Genomic DNA, 4,332 nt, shown 5'->3' on the forward strand with positions numbered 1-4,332 from the left:
ATAAATGTCTGTTGCTGCCGAATGTAGACTTATTGCAGCAAAGAAACTCTTCCCGAAACAACATGCGGATAGATAATTAATCGTGAAAAAATCTATTATCTGTAGTTGCATTGCGCGGGTATGCTATTAGTATGTATGTATGTATGTATGTATGTATGTATGTATATATATATATATATATATATATATATATATATATATATATATATATATATATATATATATAACACTAAAATAAACATTGGGTTCTCGTATGTTTCTTAATTTGCATTGTTAGTCTTACCACAACTAGGCTCATCTACTTTATTTGCTATAAATCAGGTTTAAGGTAGGTCTCCTTGATTTCTAATGAGGTTGGCTTTTAAGAGACATTTATTGCTTGCCACCCTCACTTCCTTCTTGCCTTATGAGGTAGAGTTATCGAAAGGGTTTGATAGAACAATTGTGCAAAGTTAAAAGTATTGACATAATAAAGTAATAAAACAAAATCCCGTTTATATTAATAAGGTGAATCTTATGGGTCCCATGGAAGCTAAGCCTTGTCATATATTCTTCTTGGTGTTATGTGTGGGTGGTTTACCGACACGTCAAATAAGAATATTATCAAAGTAAGCTATATGGTAATCGTGATTCTCAAACATTACTTGAGCCGAATATCATGTAGCTTCTCATGGTCAATTCACCATTTAGATTCATGAATTTCGGCTAATCCAGTTGTGAATTCTAATGAGCATAATAAGAGATTGACATGCTATTAATGCAGTGTCAATAAATCTCGAAAGATCTGAGAATCTAAATAGTTTCTTGTTGTAATTTTCGACTATTCCACTTTATATCATGGAGTGAAATATGGATCCTAGCATTGTTTGAAATAATTTGATAACCGGGTAATTATTCATTAAGGATCAATAAAACAAACTAGGTCTAATCATTATGAGTAAATTACACGAATGGTCCTTATGGTTGAGGGTAATTTGCGTGTTTGGTCCCCAAATTAATTTTTTAACTCGGTAAGTCCCTACTGTTTGTTTCTGTTACGTGTTTGGTACCTACTATTTATTTTTGTTATGTGTTTGGTCCCTGTCTTACCTAAAAAGACTATTATTTAAATACGAAAAACTGGTGGTGTAGGTACGGTAAGGTAAGGGAGGTTGGGTTGGGGGTGTGTTTATTTAAGAAACATTAAAATATCAAAGGAAAAATAGTCTTTTTAGGTAAGACAACGATCAAATGCGTAACAAAAACAAATAGTAGGGACCTTCCGAGTTAAAAAAAAAAAGTTTGGGACCAAACGTGCAAATTAACCTAAACCATAGGGACCATTCGTGTAATTTAGTAAATCATTATTTGAATGATGTCTTAAAAGTATCCACCAAAAGTTAACTACTATAAAAACCTTTAAAAAGGACAAGCTAAAAGGGTTGATCAATCTTGTTCGTATTTTAAATGAAAAGAAAGATCGTACTTTTAGCTATAAGAAGGAGCAAGTATCAAATATACTTAGTACATACATAGCATTGATGTTATATGGAATTCCATTAAGATAGGAGCTGATTATGGAAATATAATCATCTCACTAACTTATTCATATAATCGGTTGATTCTGATTAGGTATGAGAAACTTGGAAAGATCCATCTTAGCAAATGTTAAGTGTACAAATTGAAGCAATACAAAGTTCCATTGTGTTGGGAGATTACTATGATAACTGATATTTTCATATTTATACACATATTTATGCTTTATTCTAATACATATAAGCTATGTTTTGGTAAATTGGAAAGATATTTGGTACTTATAAGGATTAAATTGTATTTTGCAGCCAAAAAGGACATTCTCGAGGAAAAGGATATGAAACGGAAGAAAGCTGGATAATTGGAGGACTGGAGCTGAAAATAGAGAAGAAAAAATAAGAAGTTGTGCAAAATTCATACCACGACGTGACCACCTTTCCTGACACAGAAGCTTTTGAGACTTGTGGCATACACGTTTTAATTGAGGGCCACGGCGTGGAAGTCTAATTCTCATGGCGTGGTGGCCAATTTTTGGAAATTATATTAGTTGAACTTTAGGTTAAAATTACAAAGTTGGCTTGAGGATTAAGCTAAGGGTTGCGACTAATAAACTTTGGAGAACCCTTGGAAGTTTAAAATTCGTTTGGATTCAAGCTTTGAAAATATTTAGAAGAAGAAGATGAAGAAGATTCATTCATTTGGTTTGCTAGCTTTAACCATGTCTAGTGTAGTTAACTTTGAATTTATGCTTGTTTTTTCTTTAAGAATGGGCTAATCACCCTATACTTATGTTTAGTGAAGATGAACTCATATCCTATGAGTTGATTTCAAATTTATGGATCTTCTATGTTGATTTTACTAGTGTTTGATAAATCACAATCCTTACATGTTGAAGTTCTAGCTTATATTGCTTATTATACAAGTTTTGTGTAGTACATTATCATTCTCTTTGCATGATTTTTTACCTAGTTGTTTATGAACATTAAATAATTAGATCTAATGATTAAATAATCCTAGATTAGATAAATAAAAGTTAGCTACTTTGATTCTGTTAGAGAGCATAATTAATCATTAATTTATGCTTAATTTACTTATCTTGATCTGGGATATGTAATTTAAAGATTTATCATTCATAGTCTAATTCATGCATATATCAATTTTTTTTGTCTAACTTGTGCTTGATCATTACATGATAGTTGATAAATTAGCAAAACTAGGTATCCAAACATGATAACTAGTAATTTAATGAATTGGTAATCAATATAATTTAGCCATTAGAACTCAACCATATGAGAGGGGGAATTCGGAACTAAACGAAAGTACTCATTAAAACTTGAATTAAAAATTGTTTTCTTTGCTTGCTTTGTTTTAATAACTACTTAATTGTTAGTTGGTTGATTTAAGTTGTTGGTCTTGAAAAATCAGTAAAAAGAACCCCCAATTAAAGATGTTTCTTAGTTTAATTATTAGTAGTTACTTTCTAATTAGAATTTCATTCCATGTGTTCGGCACCCAACTTATTTTTCTATACGATAATTGGACTAAGTACACTACGTAAGTGTATTTTAACTAGTTAACTCGGTTAGGTTTACAAATTTCAAACTAGTAGGTATAAATATGAATATTGTTAGATGATTCTAATACAAGCTATAGCCTATATGGATCCTTTATGGACCTACATTTCATGTTGAGCACCTATAGAACTAACATGGCAAATTATGGAACTACATTTAATGTTGAGCACCTATAGAACTAACTTGGAAAAGAAGAGAAACTCCAAGCTTCAAAGAACTAAGTACATTGATAAGACTAAAGAAACATGGAATTTCTCTTGTTGGAATTGGCTATGGTCGGATAATTATGACTTAGCATGGACAATCTGAAAAGATCCATCATAGAGTTATATATCGTATTTAGAACCTTTTGGGACTAATATGCCTAAGCATAAAAATCAAAGTTTCAAATGCTCCTATGGCTAGCTCTCATGTAAGAAGTGTCAAGAAGAAGAAATCCAATTGTGCATAGGCGAAAAGGGTGTTCTTAGTTGGTGTATCCAACCACAATATCAAATGCGAAGAACAATAAGTAGGCCCATTATGTGACGTATTTTGATAGGATAAATTGGTGTACTAAGAAAAGGACTAAAAGAAGCACAAATTCCCAAAGTAATCTGATGCAGACTAAAACCTAAAAAAGTGTTGATTGATCATTGATATTGAGGGCCCACAATATTTTTAAAGGATCAAGAGTCAACTCGTTCTTCCAAGTGGTTAGTTTATAACTAGAATAAAGAATCCATAACACCAATGAAATGTTACTTCAAATCCTTGAGTGTCTCATTAAATGATGAGTACTGACATTTGCAAGAATATGCAGTAACCAAAAGGAAGTAATAGACTATAACGTAGAAAAATGATTATGATCAAGGACATCGATTCAAGTTCCTTTACTGTCCTTTGGATCATAAGATGACTCGTTCTCTTAAAAGTTAACACTATGGTCTTATGATTGAAATTGTTCATACAATGTTTCAGAAGATGGCTCTAGCTTATCTAAATAAAGTAATTCATAAAATCCTTGAAACTAGTGTAGTAACAATAGTTCAATGAAGATTTATTAGTTGTATTAAATGCATTTATGGAATCATCTTCTTGAATAAGAGTTTCGTTACCAAATATCCACTTGGATCAAATTCTGGAATTCATTTTACCTTAAGTTTTATGATAAATGTAATCTTATTTGTCAATAATGATGACAATGACACCATAAAGTGGCAAAGTGTCTATTGTAATGAGTTTACATTAATTGACCATTACATTA

Source organism: Lactuca saligna, chromosome 8, assembly GCF_052625555.1.
Source record: "Lactuca saligna cultivar CGN05327 chromosome 8, ASM5262555v1, whole genome shotgun sequence".
In the NCBI taxonomy this organism is placed as follows: domain Eukaryota; kingdom Viridiplantae; phylum Streptophyta; class Magnoliopsida; order Asterales; family Asteraceae; genus Lactuca; species Lactuca saligna.